Genomic DNA, 19791 nt, shown 5'->3' on the forward strand with positions numbered 1-19791 from the left:
TCTATCTTGATAGACAGGAGGCTAACTGAGGGATAGGAACCACGTTTAGGCAATAAGTAGTAGGTCTAAATAAGGATCGGCGCAGGCTTGGTGTGCCTAAAGTTCTTTGTTCTTCTTTGGATGTTAGACGAGAACAAAATCAGTTCAGCTGTGTTACCAATCATGTGGAGTGCTCTGCTGGTGCTTGCTATTAAACTTACAGACGAAGAACGACACGCTTGTGCAGCTGTCTGAAGCTGAACCCTACCAAGGCTATGCACATCAAAAGCGGGAGAAGATCAGAATTTTTAAAAAGATGCTGGCATTGTCAAAATGGCCTGTTATAAATCTAGGCATTCACCCTCTTCTATTGTTACACCAGAGGAGACAAGTTATTTCTATCTAGGCTATAAATTTACAGAGCCCTAGCACATGCAAGTCATAAAAATAACAAATTATGATGGTTGCAGTCTACAAGTGCTGAATTGTGCTTTGCCTATAAATCATTTAGTATGTTTACAGCCCCTTTGGCAATTCTTCATTAGGACCATAAGCAAGGTCAAAACAGCAGGAACATCCGATACAAGGAATCAATATCAGAGCAAAATATTGGAAATGCCATAAATCTGAAAAAAGGAGCAGAAAATACTGGTCAGCAGGTCAGACAGCATTCGTCAGGAAGAGTGTAAGAATTAAGGAAATTGCACTGAAATACAAATGATAGCAGTGCATAAGTTGACATGGTCCATAAGACAGTCAGTTATTTTCTGTGCCAAGATCATGCTTTTGTACTTACTTAGTATACCAATCAATGCCTCCTTCCTCCCTCCACCCCAAAACAGCTTTGCAGCTACTTGTACTTGCAACAGCAATTGACTGCACCTTTCACCCAAAAAACACAGTATATGGTAAGCAAAATGTGCAAGTCAGCAAGTGAGATCAAGCAGAGATATGGGCTGTGTTGTAAATAGGTGTGCAATAGTTTAAGACACACATAGCAGGATACACATAGCATAAGAACATAAGAACATAAGAAATAGGAGCAGGAGTAGGCCATCTAGCCCTTCGAGCCTGCCCCGCCATTCAATAAGATCATGGCTGATCTGTCGTGGCTCAGTTCCACTTTCCCGCCCTCTCCCCATAACCCTTAATCCCTTCTCTTATCAAAAACCCATCAACCCGCTTCTTAAAAATATTTAGCGAGGCAGCCTCCACCACTTCAACGGGCAGAGAATTCCAGAGATTCACCACCCTTTGAGTGAAGAAGTTCCTCCTCAACTCCGTTCTAAACCGCCTCCCCTTTATCTTGAGGCTGTGCCCCCTAGTCCTACTGTCTTTTTTGAGCGGGAAGAGTCTCTCCACCTCTATCCTATCCATCCCATTCATCATCTTATACGTCTCAATGAGATCTCCCCTCATTCTTCTAAACTCTAACGAGTACAAGCCTAGTTTATTCAGCCTCTCCTCATAGCTCAATCCCCTCAACTCCGGTATCAGCCTAGTAAACCTCCTCTGCACTCCCTCCAGGGCCAAAATATCCTTGCGCAGGTGCGGCGCCCAAAACTGCACACAGTACTCCAGCTGCGGCCTCACCAATGCCCTATACAGCTGCAGCAAGACCTCCCTACTTTTATATTCAATCCCCCTCGCTATGAAGGCCAGCATCCCATTCGCCTTCCTGACCACCTGCTGCACCTGCAAGCTGGGTTTTTGCGATTCATGCACAAGGACCCCGAGGTCCCTCTGCACCGTCGCCTGCTGCAGTTTTTCGCCACGTAAGTAATAGTCCTTCCTACCATTCTTCCTACCAAAGTGGACCACCTCACACTTGCCAACATTAAATTCCATTTGCCATTTCCTGGCCCATTCGCCCAGCCTATCTAGATCCTTCTGCAGACTCTCCACACCCTCCGCACAATTTGCCGTTCCCCCAATCTTGGTGTCATCAGCAAATTTCGACACCCTGCACTCGGTTCCCTCCTCCAGATCATCTATATAAATGGTAAATAGCTGAGGCCCCAGCACCGACCCCTGGGGCACCCCACTAGTCACCATCCGCCAATCCGAATAGCACCCATTGACCCCCACTCTCTGCCTCCTATTTGACAACCAATCCTCTATCCACGCTAACACCCTACCCCCAACTCCATGTCCCCTGACCTTCTGCAATAACCTCTTGTGAGGTACCTTGTCAAACGCCTTCTGAAAATCCAGAAAGACCACATCCACCGGCTCTCCTCTATCCACTGCCCTAGACACATCCTCATAGAACTCCAGTAAATTTGTCAGACACGACTTCCCTTTAATGAAACCGTGTTGCGTCCGCCCTATCAAGCAATTCCCTTCAAGATGCCTCGCAATTTCCTGCTTAATGATGGATTCTAACATTTTACCTACCACAGACGTTAAACTAACCGGCCTATAATTCCCCGCCTTTTGCCTGGCACCCTTCTTAAACAACGGCGTAACATTAGCCGTTTTCCAATCTTCCGGCACTTCCCCGGAATCCAGCGACGTCTGGAAAATAACCACCAAGGCATCCACTATCACCTCCGCCATTTCTTTCAGAACCCTCGGATGCATTCCATCCGGTCCTGGGGACTTGTCCACAATCAGCCCCTCCGGTCTATCGAGCACCACCTCTCTAGTAACAGTAATGTCATTAAGACCCTCCATTCCTACCACCTTTCCATCGCTAACACCCGGCAAATTATTCACGTCCTCCTCCGTGAAGACAGAAACAAAAAAGTTATTCAAGACCTTCGCCATATCCCCATCCCCTACCACTAGCTCCCCTTTCTCATCCTCTAAAGGACCAACGTTCACCCTAGCCAGCCTCTTCCTTTTTATATATTTATAAAAACTCTTGCTATCCTTTTTTATATTAAGTGCTAGCCCAGCCTCATAGCTTCTCCTACCCTCCTTTATCAACTTCTTTGTCAATCTTTGTTGACATTTAAACCTTTCCCAATCCTCTTCTCGCCCACTGCTCTTAGCTACTCTAAATTCCTCCGCTTTTAATTTAACACTTTCCTTCACCTCCTTCGTTATCCACGGCTTATTACCTCTCTTCCTACTGTCCTTTTTAACCATCGGAATAAATTTCTGCTGAGCACCAAGAAAGATCTCCTTAAAGATCCTCCACTGCTCCTCAGCAGACCTACCTTCCAACACATTCCCCCAGTCCACATTCGCCAATTCTTCTCTCATCCTACCATACTCCCCTCTATTCAAACAAAGGACGCGTGTCCGGGAACCCACTTTCTCCTCCTCCATCTGCACCAGAAACTCCACCATACAATGATCACTCTCTCCAAGAGGATCCTTCACCGCAAGGTCCCTAATTCTACCCGCCTCATTACATAGCACCAGATCCAAGATAGCTCGCTCCCTCGTCGGCTCCAACACACACTGTTCAAGGAAATTATCCCGGCAGCATTCCAAGAACTCCTCCTCGAGCCCACCTCGTCCAACATGGGTCGACCAATCAATATGCAGATTGAAATCTCCCATAACTACTGCCGTCCCATTCCTGCACGCCGCACTTATTTGCGTGTTAACAGCCCGCCCCACCTCCAGATCATTATTCGGGGGCCTATAGACGACACCCACCAGCGTCTTCCTCCCTTTGCTGTTCCTAATCTCCACCCACAACGATTCCACGTTCTGCTCTTTGGCTCCGATATCATCCCTTGCTACCACCTTGATACTATCCTTAATCAGCAGAGCTACGCCACCCCCTCTTTCCTCCTGCCTATCCTTCCTAAACACTTGATAGCCCTGTACATTCATCTCCCAGTCCCTGTCACCTTGCAGCCACGTCTCTGTAATGGCCACCAGATCGTATCCATTTGTGTCGATCTGCGCCACCAGCTCATCCACTTTATTCCGAATGCTTCGTGCATTCAGATAAAGCGCTTTCATCCCAGCCTTCACCTGGACCCTATTTGCCGTAACGCCACCAATTGGGACATCCTCGGCCTCTTCCCTTACCTGTACCCTATCCTTAACTTTAGACCTCGTAGCGTCACCTACCCTCGCACCCTCCCCCCCCCTAATTAGTTTAAAGCCCTGTCTACAGTCCTCTTTACTCGATTCGCCAACAAGCATGATGAGTGCTGAATAGGAATGGATCCTCTAGCAAAAAGAATGAAGTTGCTTTCAAGCTAAAGATTGTAATATTTCATCAACTCGTCAAATATCTGTGCTGCAGCAAGAGAATTAAGTATTGGTGAAAAACTGGTGCAAGAATGAAAGAAGGAATCCGCCCTGAAGAACATGCCCAAGACCAAATGCACCATGAGGTTAAGGACCAACTACTGGCCTGATCTTGAGTATCAGAATGGGATCTCAAAAATCATTGGAATCATTAGATGGTCACCAGAAGTGCATATTGTAAGTGCTGAAATGGATCAAATCAAACCTTGAGTCCAGCAAAGATTTCAGAACAAACAGCTGGCTTACACTTTATGGAATGAAACTAGAACGTGTTGCAATAATCCCAAGATTGCTCAGAGACTACCAAGTGACCTTGATGCTGAAATTACAACATATAAAATTACCTTATAAGGCTTATGAGACAACCCCACTTTTCATGTTCCCGCCATCATATTTCTCTTTTTTAAACAGCACATACTTCAGTCGTAACATATTGTATTCAGCCTCAAATTTCACCCCCCGGACGCACGTTTTGCTCATCATTTAACTGCAAGCAAGGGATCAAGCAAGTGTTACAGCAAGTTGCATTGCAAGTATGCAGAGGAGTTACAACATGTCCACTCTTTGCATAGGATACCAGACACACCCATGCCAGCAGATCACTTTTACACTCAGCAAATATGCTGACCACCGTTTCTGGCATGGATTTTTTTGGGACTTTGGAGATTAATTTATGATACCAGTTTTCAGTGGTTTATCATCAGACAGAGACAAAAACACAACTACCCATTAAGTTACATCAGCAACATGGATGAAGCATCCTTGAATTTTGATATGCCCAGCAGCCACATTATGAACGGGAAAAGTTCCAAAACAGTTCATGAGAAGAAAAGATTCACAGTGGTATTAATCTACATGGATAAAAGAAAGAAAATAGACCTTATGGTAATTTTCAAATCTAAAACTATGCTGAACATAAGTTGTGTGCAAGATCTTTTCTGCATGTCTGTGACAATGTTAGATGGATGAGGATGGAGTGAAGTTGTGGACCAAAAAGTGTGCAAAAGGCCTATAAGGCAAATTCAGCTTATTAGTGTGGGACATGTTCAGATCCCATGAGGCCAATATCCTTCAACCAATATCACTAAAGCAAACTGTGCAATAACTTGTCTCATTGTAGTTTTTGCTTGTAAAGAAATAACACCCACACTGCAGTTCTGCCATGGATCTAATGTTTATAGTTCAACATTTGGATGTGTCCCCTCGACAAACCATTCAAGAATCATGTTCACATTTAATGGAAGAAGTGGATGCTTATCAGACAAAAAAAAACTTCTTAAAGAGTGGACATATTCTTGTTGCCCCATTTGATATTCTGTGTGGTTTCATGATCACAGGAATGTTATTACTGCACAAAATGTCATCAGATGGTTCAACAAGTCACTGGCTGAAGAGGAAGGAAATTTATTATGGAGCAATGATTCGAAAAGCAAAGTTGCCAAATCTGATCCAGAGTGGGGTCCCTTCAATGATGCTACAGCCAAGTGACTCAATGAATTTGATGGATTTCTGCAAAAGATGCTGAAGACAATAAATTGGTTTCAAAATGTATTGATTGTGGTTAAAGGTACCTTTATGTAATTAATTTGTTCAAAAATTTGTTCATGCCACATTAATAAGAATTACCAGTGTTTTTTTTTCCATACTTCAAAATGACAACCACCTACACCACCTGATTATATTTTATACATGCCATACAAGTTGACCACAGTTTTTGGAAGGGTTATTGGAGGCTTCAAAGATTACCACAATCTGTGGTTTCGTCAAACAGTGATGAAATAAGAGGCTACATATTGTACTCTTGGTTAAGAGATGAACATTAACAATGGAAGATATTGGTCTGCTGTTCTTCAGACTGGTGCTATCAGATCTTTCATTTTGACTTAAGAAGGCTGATGGATTCTCAGTTTAGCATCTCATCTGAAAGATAACTGACAGTGTAACGCTGCCCCACTTTTGTAAATATGTGGGGTTATGGGGATAGGGCCCAGGTGAGATTGTTGTCGGTGCAGACTCAATGGGCTGAATGGCCTCCTGCACTGTAGGGTTTCTGCAATTTCCATTAATCTTGAAGAGCAGGGGAGTACTCACTAATATTCTATTTATCCTTCAACCAATATCACTAAAGCAATTTGTGCAATAATTTATCTCATTGTAGTTTTTGGAAGCTTACAATGCGTAAATTGGCAGCCTTGTTAATAGTAGTGACTGAACTTCAAAGAGTATTTGATTGCTGTGAAACACTTTGACATCCTAAGGTTGTGAAATGTGTTATGCAAGTGCATGTTATTTTAAAACTTTAATGTCAAGGTCAGATTTAGAGTATGTCCAACGCATTGGAAGCCATTTCAGTCACACTTTTTTAAAAAATGACAACTCAGGATTAAAAATAATGTTGCCCCTCCCTCAATTTAAAATAAAAATTGAATGCAAACCATTAGTGGGTGGACCAGTGAAACTGCCATCATTCATTACTCAACGCCAGTCATCACAGGACGATAAGAGTAGCAGCGCAGTCTGAGGTTATTTCATTGGGCTCAATTTTACTGTCAAATAAATATGTGAGGAAAACTTAGTAAAATGAGGTGTGAGGCAAGTAGCACGACCTGCGCCCACTTCCACGTCAGTTCCCCCTTCACCAAGGACCGAAAATGGCTGCCATCGGGACCGCGCCTGAAATGGGTGCAATGTCAATTTAAATGCATTTGCTGGACGCCTAAACTTACTGGCACTTCCCCCTTTACCACCACATTCGCTTAGTTTTGGTGTGAAATAGACAAGGTCCAATTCAGGTGCTCCAACTTCTGAGCTGGTAAGTTCTGAGCTTCTGGCAGCTCTCTGCTTCAGATCGGTGGTGGGGGGAGGAGAGAGGCAGGTCAGATGGCTGTCTGACTCAGATGGTGGTTGGGAGGGGGAAGGGGGGGGAAAGAGGTGGAGGCAAATCAGATGTCTCCACTCAGATCAGTGGTGGTGGTGGGTGGGTGGTGGTGGTGGGTGGTGGGGTGGGGGGATCAGGGCAGGGGGAGAGGGAGGCAGGTCAAATGGCTCTCAGACTCAGATTGGTTGGGGGGAAAAAAGGAGGCAGATCAGATGTCTCCACTCAGATCAGTGGTGGTGGTGGGTGGGTGGGTGGTGGTGGGGGGGGGGGGGGGGGATCAGGGCAGGGGGAGAGGGAGGCAGGTCAAATGGCTCTCAGACTCAGATTGGTTGGGGGGAAAAAAGGAGGCAGATCAGATGGCGCCACTCAGATCAATGGGGAGATCTACGGCCACTCTGCCTCAGTGAGGGGGAAGGGGGTCGGCTGCCACTGTGTGTGTGATTGGTGGGGGGGGGGAGAGAAAGGGGCAGGGGGCCTGATTGATTCGGGTAGCAGGGGGTGTGGGGGGCAGAAGGGCTTCATTATAGTGTGGGAAAATTGGGCAATGTGTCTGTGAGGGCCAGGGGGTGGCATTATCTGCCCTGAGAGCGACGTGGCAGGGAAGCATTTTTCTATTTTTTTTAACTGCACACGCGCAGTTGAAGGCTCCAATCGGAGTTGTAGCATTTTGGGTACATTAAACCTCACCCACAGGCTTGTGCAGCACAATTCAGAATCACTGCTATTGTTTCAGGCAGAGTATGTATGGGGTGCCTGAAAATGGGTCTAAAAGTTGGGTCTGAAACACTCTCAGTTTCAAGTCCACCCAGCACTTAGAATGAAAATGGTAAAATAGGGCCCACTGACTAAGTCAGCATGTATCTCTATATTGCCACAGGTCGGAAGGCGTCGCGGTCCTGTCACTAACTTGTGACTAGGCTGGAATGACATCAGTCTGGAGTTTAAGCACTGATCGCCGCGCTAATGCTGGCGTTGACACAATGTGAAAACTGACACCATGAGCAACTGACTATAGAATTGTTGTTTACAAATCAAACTCTCATCCCAGAGATTGTACTCTGCAGCAGATTGAGTTACACCGGCACGAATACTCCCCCAGAGCGGCTAAATAAATCTAGTGAGGCAGAAATGTACACAAAGGAGATCATTAGAAAGCATGGGCAAGGATGTCCTACAGATAGCGGATATAATTATGTATAACACAAAGTGGCACTCCATCTAAAAAAAACACTTTAAAAAAACTCGTCCAAGCCACGAATCGACTTGTTATTCCCTCTGCAACACTTGAGCAGACACGCAGTATTTGATCAACCTTTAGATACGCAGCTATCGCAAGGAAGAAGCATTTGCTTTCATGAACATGGCCCCAAGAGAAGAGGGCGTTGAGCAGGCAGTGGGTTCAGCTGAACACCGGGAGATCTCAGCGAGGGCAGCTTCATGTACCTGTGAGCAACCGGATGCCCTGCCATCCACATTGCTGATCACTTACCGTCCAAAGTTAAGCTGCACATACAAATACACACACAGCAACAAACTCCTCGACAAGTTTAGCCCAGAAAACTTTAGGAACCCAAAAACTGCCCATGAGACCATCCGCCCAAACTTTACTATCCTTGAATTTTACTCACAAAGGAAAGGTTACTTTAAAAAAATGCAATCTACTTAAACGCTACTTTTAAGAAGTAAGAGGTACCTTTCAGGGAAAAGCTTCTCTGTAACGACCCGTGATGAATTTACCGAAATGCATTCAGCCGGGCTCTCGGTGGCACTTCGCAGCAAAAAAACTCTTTAATTCGGTCGCTGTTTGATCTTCAGTCGGGGCTCCCGTGTTACTAGAGGGGTGGATTTCTGTTGTTGTTGTGGGACTGCCTCGTAACTTTTCCCTGCAATTCCAGTTACAGAGAAACTGACCAGCCCGGCCAGCCGGCGAGAGCAACTCCAACTTGGTGGCGACAGTGCAGACAACAGTCTAAACCAGGAAAATCAGCAGAGATTTCACCCGGAAATACATTTACACAGAGCCCTCCTTCGGCATAGCTAGCTAGTTAGTCAGTGTGTTGGATTTATATAAACCAATTTAATAATTGATTGCACACAAAGCGAGTCGAGATGGATCTCGTGTTCAATGATTCATTAGCGGTTTATGTAACCCATGCTGATTTTCTTTCGCAAACCACGCAAAAAGTTTTATAATGGACATGCTCTTTGTTTTGGTGATATAATACAAGAAAGCGCCAGTTCAATTTGAAATCTTCTAAAAAAGTATTTGCGATACACAGTGCTGAAAATAGGATTTGTTTTTATTTCGCATTCTTTTCGGATTTCATACACATGATTACAGCAGACTGTATGTTGGTGTAACGCTGTGGATGGGTAATTTGGGGTCCGCGGTTTCCTTTTGATTTGTGTTCAACCAGATCACTGCTCACTCAGGTCTTGCGGGGGAGGGGGGGGGGGGAGGTGGGAAGGAGTAAATAAGCAAAGCCAGGTAATCGTAGCCGCTTGTGAATTCCCGAGGTCAGTTCGAGGTTATCTTTCAGACTCTGGGACAGAATAATCCATGAAATAAGTGGCTTTCTTCCTCGCTTTTAACAGTTAACAGTGCAACATCTGTAATTATGATATCCAGTACATTGCAGATTTTATTTCTCACAGCAGGCTTACATGAAGTTACTGTGAAAATCCCTTAGTCTCCACACTCCAGCTCCTGTTCAGGTACACTGAGGGAGAATTTAGCATTGCCAGCATATCTTTTGGACTGTGGGACGGAACGGAGCACCCGGAGGAAACCCATGTAGACATGGGGAGAATGTACAGACTCAGCGCAGATAGTGACCCAAGTTGGGAATTGAACCCAAGTCCCTGGCACTGTGAGACAGCAGTGCTAACCACTGTGCCACCATGCCACCCACAAACCCTGGCAGACGCAGGGAGGATGTGCACACTCCAAACATACCCAAGGCCAGAATTGAACCCAGGTTACTGGCGCTGTGAGGCAGCAGTGCTAATCACTATGCCAAAAATTATACACTATTATCCAACAATAGCAGTCTGTATTTATCTGGCACCTTTAAGGCAATATAACATCCATGTAAAGCAAAACTGAAAAAAAGCCTATCACATAAGGCTATCTTATGTGATGCTAAGAGATTAGTCAGGTAGGTAGGTTCAATAAGCACCCTAAAGCAGAAAGAAATAGAGAGGGAAAGGGTGGGTTCTAAATTTAGGGCCTAGACAAATTAAAGTTTTAAAACAGCTTTAAGTTACCTTGACGAATCACAATAAATAAAGCTATTATTAGATGAAATCCTTCTAATGAGATGGTGAGAGACATTAACTTCATTTTGGGTGACCAGATTTTCACAAGTCAAAACCAGGACACAATGAAAAGCCATGGGGAAGGCCATGGGCACCTTGAGGATTGGCATGTTGGCTGACAATGTGATAATAGAACATAGAACACTACAGCACAAACAGGCCCTTCGGCCCACAAGTTGCGTCGATCATATCCCTACCTACCAGGCCTATCTATAACCCTCAATCCCATTAAATCCCATGTACTCATCCAGAAATCTCTTAAAAGACCCCAGTGAGTTCACCTTCACCACCACCAACAGCAGCCGATTCCCAAGGCAGGCTGCTTTTTTGTAATTCATTCATGGGACATAGGGCGTCGCTGGCTGGCCAACATTTATTGCCCATCCCTTAGGTGCCCTTTGGAGGACAGATGAAAGTCAACCACATTGCTAGGTGGCTTTGGAGTCACATGTAGGCCAGACTGGGAAGGGAAGGTAGATTTCCTTCCCTAATGGACATTTGTGAACGAGATGGGTTTTTCCAACAATCAAGAATGGTTTCACAGCCCATCGGGCCTGCACCCACAATAAACCAGGTCCTATCCCCGTAATCCCACACATTTACCTTCCTAATCCTCCTGACACTAAGGGGAAATTTATCACTGTCAATCAATCTAACCAGCACATCCTTGGACTGGGAGGAAACCGGACCACCTAAGGAAGCCCACATAGACACGGGTAGAGTGTGCAAACTCCACACAGTCAACACTGGCCAGAATTGAACACACGTCCCTGGAGCTGTGAGGCAGCAGTTCTAAGGAGAATTAAATTTCACAGATGCCCCCCAACTTCCCCAAGGTCCAGTTTATATTGGAGATAAAGAGATATTTGAACTATTTTTAGGAAATTATTGAGACATCAGAACATTTAATGAAAAGCTTTTGACTGTCTCAGTAAAACCGAGACTTCTGGTCAATTACTTCTCTCAACGTAAAAGCTCCCTGACCTGCTGAGTCTTTTCCAGCATTTTCTGTGACTCTGTCCAGCTGATCTGAATTCCAGCAGCCACTGTATTTCACTTTTGTTTCAACCAGTTGGGAACTATGGGAATTTTTTATTTCTATTCTCCAATGTGAACTAGCTTGACAGAAGATCAACAGTATCCCACATTCAATTCAGATTTCTGGAAGACTGTCAACATTGGACTGGGCAAAATTTACCAACTATAATTTAGTATTGAGCCATAAGTTGTAAACTATTGTCTTCCCAATATGACATACCTCAAAATTCAGTGGCCAAGGGCTCAGCTCCTCCCTCTGTGGCTGGATCCTAGACTTCCTAACCCAAAAATTGCAATCAGTAAGAATAGGCAACGATTCCTCCTCCACAATTATCCTTAAAACCAGTGTCCCTCAAGGCCATGTCCTCAACCTCTTACTATTTTGCTTTTAGACCTATGACTGTGTGGCCAAATTCCCCTCCAGCTCGATTTTCAAGTTTGCTGATAACACCACCATAATAGGAAGGATCTCAAAACAATGATGAGGCAGAGTACAGGAAAGAGATAGAGAATCTGATGAAATGGTGCAATGACAATAGTCTCTCCCTCAACGTCAGTAAAATGAAGGAGATAGTCATTGATTTCAGGGAACATTGTGGATGACATGTGCCTGTCTACACCAATGGGGATAAAGTGGAAATGGTCAAGAGCTTCAGGTTTCTAGGCATCCAAATCACCAAAAACCTGTCCTGGTCCCTCCACGCCAATGCAATAATGAAGAAATCTCACCAACACCTCTATTTTTTCAGGAAGCTAAGGAAATTCAACATGTCATTAATTTTTACAGATACATCATGGAAAACATCCACCCCAGATGTATCACAGCTTGGTATGGCTCCTTCTCTGACCAAGACCACAAGAAACTACAGAAGATTGTGAATGTAGCCCAGTCCATTGTACAAACCAGCATCTCATCCATTGACTCTATATGCACTGCCTGCTGTCTCAGAAAAGCAGCCAGCATAATCAAGAACCACACATACCCCAGACATACTCTCTTCCACTTTCTCCCATTGGGAAAAAGGTACAACATTTGATCTGATTTATTATAGTCCCTTGTATTAGATAGAATACAGTGAAAAATATTGTTTCTTGAGTGTTATACAGACAAAGCATACCGTATGTAGAGAAGGAAAGGATAAGGTGCAGATGTAGTGTTACAGTTGTAGCTAGGGTGTAGAAAAAGATCAACTTAATTTGAGGTAGGGCCATGCAAAGTCTAATGGCAGCAGGGGAGAAGCTATCCTTGAGTCAGTTGGTACATGTCCTCAGACTTTTGTATTTTTTCCCAACAGAAGAAGGTGGAAGAGAGTATGTTCGGGGTGCGTGGGGTCCTTGATTATGTTGGCTACTTTTCTGAGGCAGCAGGAGGCGTTGCCAGACCAATAGATGGGAGCCTGATTTGCTTGATGGACTGGGCTTTGTTCATGACCATCTGTAATTTATTGCGGTCTTGGACTGAGCAGGAGTTGTACAAAGCTGTGATACAATGAGAAAGAATGCTTTTTATGATGCATCTGTAAAAGTTAGTGAGAGTTGTAGCAGACATTCCAAATTTCCTTAGCCTCCTGAGAAAGTAGAGGCATCGGTGGGCTTTCTTAACTGTAACGTTGGTGCGGAGGGACCAGGGCATGTTGTTGGTGATCAGGACATCTAGAAATGTGAACCTGTCAACCATTTCTACTTCATTATTATTGGTGTAGACAGTGGCATGTCCTCCACTACACTTCCCAAAGTGGACAACTACCTCCTTTGTTTTGTTGACATTGAGGGAGAGATTATTGTTGTCGCACCAGTTCATCAGATTTTCTATTTCTTTCCTGTACTCTGTCTCATCATTGTTTGATATTCAACCCACTACAGTGAAGTCATCAACAAACTTAAAAATCAAGTTGGGGGGGAATTTGGCCACACAAATATAGGTGGATAAGGAGGATAGTAAGACGCTGAGGACATAGCTTTGTGGGGCACCAGTGTTGAGGATAATCTTGGAGAAGGTGCTGTTGCCTATCCTTAATGATTGCGGTCTTTGGGTTAGGAAGTCTAGGATCCAGTTGCAGAGGGAGCAGCTAAACCCCAGGCCACGGAGTTTTGAGATGAGTTTTGAAGGAGAAATGGTTTTGAAGGCTGAGCTGACCTAAGTGCCTTTGTTATCTAGGGAGAAGGAAAGTATAGGGTGCAGAATATAGTGTTGCAGTCATAGATAGGGTGAAGAGAAAGATCAGCTTAATATATGATAGATCCATTCAAAAACCTGCTGGCAGCAGGGAAGAAGCAGTTCTTGAGTCGGTTGGTATGTGACCTCGGACTTTTGTATCTTTTTCCCAATGGAAGAAAGTGGAAGAGAGTGTATCCGGGGAAGAAGCAGTCCTGTAAATAATTGAGATGCAATCAATTTGTTCTCTGTCCATGAAAGCTCATCAACTTGGTGACAGTCCAGCAAGGCTCATTATTTAGATTTCTTGCTGCCCCTTCAAATCCATTCACTAAAACATAAATATTCCCTGCCCATCAGCAGCATATCAAACAATGTACCCACATTTGAAAGCTGTCCACAGCCAGTTGCTGCTGGTTCTGTTCTAACACATGTTCCTTTTTGTTAACTGCAATCACCCAAGATTAAGATACTGGCACCAGAAATAATGACCAAGTCCATCTCATGCACGTCTGTCCCACATTCAACAGACACCAACTCAGATGCTTCCATCTCAGTATATGCAGATAGTCAAGTTCAGAAAGTAATACCAAGTAAAACACAGCTCATGACAGACAGAAGAAAGAACAAATGATTCAGATCTTAGGGAAGTAGGGAAATGTTGCATAGGACCTCTTCCTGAGATGCAAGGCTGCAAGGGTATCATGAACTCATGGGAGGAGTGCCAATGGGAGGGAATAAAGGTTCATTATGCGGCCCTTTGAAAATGTTGAGAAGACCATTGCCATTGGGCAGTGTGTGGCAGTGCTGTCCAACATCACCACTACTATGAAGGATGGTTAAAAGATGTGCAGGGTCCAACAGGGTACATTATAACTTCACAACAATGGCAGAAGAAGCTGCAGTCACCAAATTCCCACATGCAATTTCTCCTATGAACACAATGCAGCAGGATGTACCATCTACAAGATGCATTGTAGCAACTCATCAAGGCTCCTTCAACAACTCCTCCCAAACCCGTGACTTCTACCATCTAGCAGGACAAGGGCAAAAGATGCATGGGGAGGCCACCAACTACATGTTCCCCTCCAAGTCACATCCTCTCCTGACTTGGAAATATATCACCATTTTTCCACTGTCCTTGGTCTATATCCTGGAATTCCCTCCCTAACAGCACTATGGGTGTTTCTGCAACACATGGGCTACAGGGGTTAAGGCAGCTCACCACCACCTTCTCAAGGGCAATTAGGGATTGGCAATAAATGCTGGCCTTCCCAACAATGTCCACATTCTGTGAATGATTAAAAAAATGTCAGAAATGAGGCTATTGAAATTCAGATTTTCAAGTACAGGGATTTCTCAATCCCAGATTAGAAATTTGGTGGATTGAATTGAGAGAACTTTGATTGCTGGGCAGCATGGTGGCACAGTGGTTAGCATTGCTGCCTCACAGCTCCGAGGGACCCGGGTTCAATTCCAGCCTTGGGTCACTGTCTGTGTGGAGTCTGTGTGGGTTTCCCCGGGTGCTCCAGTTTCGTCCCACTAGTTCGAAAGATGTGCTGGTTAAGTGCATTGGCTACACTAAATTCTCCCTCAGTGTTCCTGAGCTAGAGGACTTTCACAGTAACATTGTTGCAGTGTTAATGTAAGCCTACTTGTGAAACTAATAAATAAACTTTAAACTGCAGATAACATACTCTATACTTAATGCCTCTGGCCCGTACCCACACAGATCCCTGAACATGCTGTAAGACAACCTAACAATGAGGCAATAGGTAGAAGGCTATTCTCTCAAGGCAACATGACAATCCATCATCCATTACTTGGAGCAACTGACCCCATGTCTGAAGGTGATATCACTGAGAGATAACACTGAGATAAGGAAAAGGAGTGAGCCGCAGAAGGAACCTCCAGGTCTCCAGAGTTGATGGCGTAGGATGACAAGGCAATCTGTTGATAGGGGTGCTTTGGTTATGATTATACAGGTAAAAGTAGAACCTAACAGAACAAGTTGAAGACTTCTCCCTCCCCCTCACTTTTGAAGTATAGAGGAGAAAGAGATGTCTTTCTGCATAACTTGATTTGATTTATTATTGTCACATGCATTAGCATAAGTTAAAAGTATTGTTTCTTGCAGCTATACAGACAGAACATACCATTCATAGAGGAGGTAACAAGTGAGTGCAGAATGTAGTGTTTACAGTTATGGCTAGGGTGTAGAGAAAGATCAACTTAATGCAAGGGGGATCCATTCAAGAGTCCGATGGCAGCGGGGAAGAAGCTGTTCTTGAGTCAGTTGGTAGGTGACCTCAGACTTTTGTATCTTTTTCCTGATGGAAGAAGGTGGAAGAGAGAATGTCCAGGGTATGCGGACTCCTTAATTATGCTGGCTGCTTTGCTGAGGCAGCGGGAAATGTAGACGGAGCCAATGGATGGGAGACTAGTTTGCATGATGGATTGGGCTATATCCATGACCTTTTGTAGTTTCTTGCTGTCTTGGACAGAGCAGGAGCCATACCAAGAGTGATACACCAGAAAGAATGCTTTCTATGGTGCATCGGTAAAAGTTGGTGAGAGTCATAGCTGACATGTCTAATTTCCTTAGTCTTTTGAAAAAGTAGAGGCATTGGTGGGCTTTCTTCTCTATCGTGTCAGCATAAAGCAGATATCCTTAGGTCTGAATGTGCAACTTCAAGCAAATAAGGATGAAGTTTTGGGTGGGTAGCAAATGCCCTGAGTGCTGTTTTGTGCCTTTACAGACACGCCTATCTCTCCTCCAACTTGAAATGCACTAGATGAATGCCTGCAGGAATTCACACACACAGCAATTTGCCAGCTGCAAGTGAGACTGTGACTGTCAGCAGGACAGTTGTGGGGAACAATTACAGGAATGTTCTTCTGATATGCAAATTTAAAGCACAAAACAGAAAGTAATACACCAAGGAGAATGTGGATAAAGATAGCCATGAGGTAACTAAAAGCTTTAGCGCCAATTGTAAACAATCAGCTTGGGAAGTAGATGTCCAAAGACCAGGGCTGCACATCCCAGCAGCACACGTTTGATACAGATTAGCAATGGGAGTGGAATTAATGAGTGAAAATAAATGGCAAACTTCAGTATTCATGATGTGGATATGCCGGCGTTGAACTGGGGTAAACACAGTAAAAAGTCTGACAACAACAGGTTTAAGTCCAACAGATTTATTGATAGTAAACTCACTAACTTTCGAGGTTTCCCTCTTCTTCAGGTGAATGGAGAGTTCACCTGACGTTTTACCAAACTTCAGTATTGCATGGAGATCACCTTAAAATAAGGACTTCAATGAAGGGTCTTAAAGATTTACTAACAAAGATAGAGAAACAAGTGAAGCTTCTGTTGAAGTCAGCACCTCCTCCACCCATAATTATGGTCTTTTCTGCCCACTTTATGCCACACCCAATTTCTGTGGTGAGGCTGGAAGAGCTAAATGTATCAAACTCAAACATGCGAATGCTTCGTGTAAATTCCAATTTGGGAATGCATTCATTTTGCATTCCAGTTTCCAACTTTCAGGTTTGTCAGCTTTATTTTTAGAAGCTACTCATGTAAAATTGTTAGCCAGCATTTGCAAGCAATTAGTTGCGGTGGTAGCTGTTTTTAAGTAGTCCAAATATGTAACCGTTGCAATCATTCCTGGCTTTTTTTCTGTTTTTGTTTTTATTTTTTGCTGTTGACACTGACAGCTTCATAAGCAACACTGCCAATTTTTAAATTATATTACTGGTATTGCTGGATTTCGCAAAGGGAATGCTTTCATCTGTGATAGTGGAAGAATGAGAGAAGGGATGGCAGGTTGGAAACAAAATGCCCTCTACTCACCTTGGGAATCTCACACATACATCAACAGACAGAGGCACAGACCTTGCTATGGTTGACAGTGCAAGTAAGATTGATAGCACCACTAAGATGCATGAATGCTTAACCATTTAATGTCAGTTGCTTCCTTTAATTTAAATGTATCCTGCTTTCAATGCTACTGCTGGAACCTTAGAATCCATATAAGCAGAAGGAGGCCATTCGGCCCATTGAATCAGACTGACCAAAATTCCAACCAGGCCCTATTCCCGTAACTCCACATATTTACCCTGCTAATCCCACTGACACTAAGGTCAATTTAGCATGGCCAATCAACCTAACATCCTCCCATGCATCTTTGAACTGTGGGAGGAAATCGGAGCACCCGGAGGGATCCCATGCAGACAAGGTGAGAATTTGCAAACTCATTACAGATAGTGACCCGAGGCCAGAATTAGACCTGGGTCCCTGGCGTTATGAGGCAGCAGTGCTAACCACTGTACCACCATGCCACCCAGGATATCCCAGGGCAATCAGCAGCCTGTATACCCTGATTGACCACACTTGCCAAGCGTCATCCATCACAAATGTGGTCCAAGGTAAATTGACTTGACAATGATCATGTAATAACAATATGTCATGATCTCAGTGCCATTGCATGAAAGAGGCACTGTGAGATTACCAATAGGAAACATACCTGCACTGACTACACCTAGTAAAATTGTCAGCAATCATATGTGCAGCACTTGACATAAAGAATTAGTAATGATGGTGGGATAGATGATCACAGAACCAGATTTTTTAAAAAAATGTTCTACCATGGGAGGTGAGTGAAAATGTTAAGGTCAGCATTTATTATCGAATTGCCCTTGAGCAGGTGGTGATCAGCCAACTTCTTGAATCTCTGTAGTCCATCTGATGAAGGTGAGGTATAAAGGATTAACAGATGGGATATACTAATGTATGACATTGATGACCATGTAGTACTGATATCAGTCTGTCATGTGTTAGACGAGAGAGAGAGAGAGGGAGAAACACCATGCCGAGATGCAACGTGCCTATTCTGTAGCCTGTTCATTTGTAGTATCTTTAAGCAAGTATTAAGCAGGTACTAGAATACGTCTACAATCTGTTTACTAACCAGGTATTACACTCAGAGTCCACAGGCAAAAGGTGCAGATCATAAAATGGTGGTAGCAGTGGAAACATCAATGTAAAAAATACATCAGTGTTACTAAATAAATCAGAGTGAGGAAAAGCTTGACAGCAGCTTGTAAAGAATTGATGGAAGGAGGAAGCTTACTGCAGCGAGGTAATGATGTCCACACATGGTGACCAGTCTCTGGCTCCACTCTGTCTATTTGACTGCATCGAGGGCCCTCAGAGACACAATGGGAGTTGTGGAGATGTCATTTCCTCTGCTTTCGAGCAACATCAGACCTTCACTTTAAAGTGCAAAAGCATCAATCTATTCTTTCTTCTCATTGTAGGTCCAGTAGCAGACAACATTCTCCTGAGGCAAGGTGTGGAGAAGTCCACTGTGGACATTGAGATGGCATTCAAAGCCAATGACACTTATTTTAACCCCAAGTGAAACTTAGTAATTGAACAAATACATTTTAACCAGAGATCACAATGACCTGGGAAATTGATTGAATTAATTCTAACTAACATTATCACCCAACTAGTTCTTGGAGATACAGGATGCTGAAGGACAATATAATCCATGATTGCGTAGTTATAGGTGTCTGCGATGAAAAATCCTTCAGGGGTGATCATACCCACTCGTCATACCAGCTTATTAGTGTGGTGAGCTGGTAAGATCAGGTGAGAGGCAAAAAGTTGGGTTCTTGCTCGGTTTTTTGCTCCTCTTATTATTACTGGCACTGTTTTGCCAGTGAAATTTTGTTGTTACAAAATAAGATAATATACCTGGGGCTGGCGGGGTGGGGTGAAGGTTTACTATAAAGGGTTAACAGATGGGATCTGCTGATGTGTAATATAGATGATGTTGTAACACTGACATCAGTCAGTCATGTATTCAACTCTCTGGGTACGATCTCACTGACTGTTCACATCATGCTCCCGTTGCAGTGGGGTCAGAGAATTTGGCACCCAGCCAAATCTCCATTCACTGCAGCAGGATGGGAAAATCCTGCCAGCGTGAACAGTGGTAGCATTCCGGCTTCTCTCGCTGTCAGACAGAGAGAGAAAGGTTAGAACACTATTCCTCAGAACAACATGCCTACTCTATGAAACGTTTAGACGTACTGCAAATAAACAAGTGATAACTATATATCAGTGTACTTTTCTGAGTACTAATGAGGTATCAGGCGTAGAGTCCAAGATAGAAGGACTGTCACAGTTCTA

At 43.9% G+C, this 19791-nt stretch overlaps 1 protein-coding gene across 1 annotated transcript in view; it reads right to left on the reverse strand.

The window, feature by feature from the left end:
• The window catches only part of pik3cb (phosphatidylinositol-4,5-bisphosphate 3-kinase, catalytic subunit beta), a 199835-nt gene extending 190774 nt beyond the window's left edge, over nt 1-9061 (reverse strand). The window contains exon 1 of the mRNA XM_080185544.1: nt 8769-9061. The gene's annotated coding sequence lies outside the window, so the exon portion shown is untranslated. The remainder of the gene's footprint in view (nt 1-8768) is intronic.
• Nucleotides 9062-19791: the final 10730 nt, after the last annotated feature.

The sequence above is a fragment of the Carcharhinus amblyrhynchos genome, chromosome 3 (genome assembly GCF_965287045.1).
Source record: "Carcharhinus amblyrhynchos chromosome 3, sCarAmb.v2.hapA, whole genome shotgun sequence".
NCBI lineage: Eukaryota > Metazoa > Chordata > Chondrichthyes > Carcharhiniformes > Carcharhinidae > Carcharhinus > Carcharhinus amblyrhynchos.